This window comes from Triticum urartu, chromosome 5, assembly GCF_003073215.2.
Source record: "Triticum urartu cultivar G1812 chromosome 5, Tu2.1, whole genome shotgun sequence".
In the NCBI taxonomy this organism is placed as follows: domain Eukaryota; kingdom Viridiplantae; phylum Streptophyta; class Magnoliopsida; order Poales; family Poaceae; genus Triticum; species Triticum urartu.
Genome location: NC_053026.1, coordinates 615,207,141 through 615,209,139, shown reverse-complemented (window position 1 = coordinate 615,209,139; position 1,999 = coordinate 615,207,141).

Here is a 1,999-nt window from a genome sequence, read left to right as displayed (position 1 = left end):
TTCGCCAAGCTCCAACGAGAGAGAGAGAGAGAGGTGTTACGAGGGGAGAGGGAGGGGCCAGGGACTTGGTGCGGCTGCCCTCCCTCCCTCCCACTATATATAGGGCCCCTAGGGGGCACCGGCCCTAGAGATTGGATCTCAAGGGGGGGCGGCGGCCAAGGGGGTGGCTTGCCCCCCAAGCCAAGTGGGGCGCCCCCCACCCCTAGGGTTTCCAACCCTAGGCGCAGGGGGAGGCCAAAGGGGGGCGCACCAGCCCACCAGGGGCTGTTTCCCTTCCCAACTTCAGCCCATGGGGCCCTCCGGGATAGGTGGCCCCACCCGGTGGATCCCCGGGACCCTTCCGGTGGTCCCGGTACAATACCGGTGACCCCGAAACTTTCCCGATGGCCGAAACTGGACTTCCTATATATAATTCTTCACCTCCGGACCATTCCGGAACTCCTCGTGACGTCCGGGATCTCATTCGGGACTTCGAACAACTTTCGGGTTACCGCATACTAATATCTCTACAACCCTAGCGTCACCGAACCTTAAGTGTATAGACCCTACGGGTTCGGGAGACACGTAGACATGACCAAGACGACTCTCCGGTCAATAACCAACAGCGGGATCTGGATACCCATGTTGGCTCCCACATGTTCCACGATGATCTCATCGGATGAACCACGATGTCGAGGATTCAATCAATTCCGTATACAATTCCCTTTGTCAATCGGTACGTTACTCGCCCGAGACTCGATCGTCGGTGTCCCAATACCTCGTTCAATCTCGTTACCGGCAAGTCACTTTCGGTATCCGGGAGTTGCACAATCTCATGGTCTAAGTAAATGATACTTGACATTTGGAAAAGCTCTAGCAAACGAACTACACGATCTTTGAGCTATGCTTAGGATTGGGTCTTGTCCATCACATCATTCTCCTAATGATGTGATCCCGTTATCAATGACATCTAATGTCCATAGTCAGGAAACCATGACTATCTTTTGATCAACGAGCTAGTCAACTAGAGGCTCACTAGGGACGTGTTGTGGTCTATGTATTCACACATGTATTACGATTTCCGGATAACACAATTATTGCATGAACAATAGACAATTATCATGAACAAGGAAATATAATAATAACCATTTTATCTCCTAATGATGTGATCCCGTTATCAATGACATCTAATGTCCATAGTCAGGAAACCATGACTATCTTTTGATCAACGAGCTAGTCAACTAGAGGCTCACTAGGGACGTGTTGTGGTCTATGTATTCACACATGTATTACGATTTCCGGATAACACAATTATTGCATGAACAATAGACAATTATCATGAACAAGGAAATATAATAATAACCATTTTATTATTGCCTCTAGGGCATATTTCCAACAGTCTCCCACTTGCACTAGAGTCAATAATCTAGTTACATTGTGATGAATCGAACGGCCATAGAGTTCTGGTGTTGATCATGTTTTCCTCTAGGGAGAGGTTTAGTCAACGGATCTGCTACATTCAGGTCCGTATGTACTTTACAAATATCTATGTCTCCATTTTGAACACTTTCACGAATGGAGTTGAAGCGACGCTTGATATGCCTGGTCTTCCTGTGAAACCTGGGCTCCTTGGTAAGGGCAATAGCTCTAGTGTTGTCACAAAAGAGAGTCATCGGGCCCGACGCATTGGGAATGACTCCTAGGTCGGTAATGAACTCCTTCACCCAGATTGCTTCTTGTGCTGCCTCCGAGGCTGCCATGTACTCCGCTTCACATGTAGATCCCGCCACAACGCTTTGCTTGCAACTGCACCGGCTTACTGCCCCACCATTCAAAATATACACGTATCCGGTTTGTGACTTAGAGTCATCGAGATCTGTGTCGAAGCTAGCATCGACGTAACCCTTTACGACGAGCTCTTCGTCACCTCCATAAACGAGAAACATATCCTTAGTCCTCTTCAGGTACTTTAGGATATTCTTGACCGCTGTCCGGTGTTCCATGCCGGGATTACTTTGGT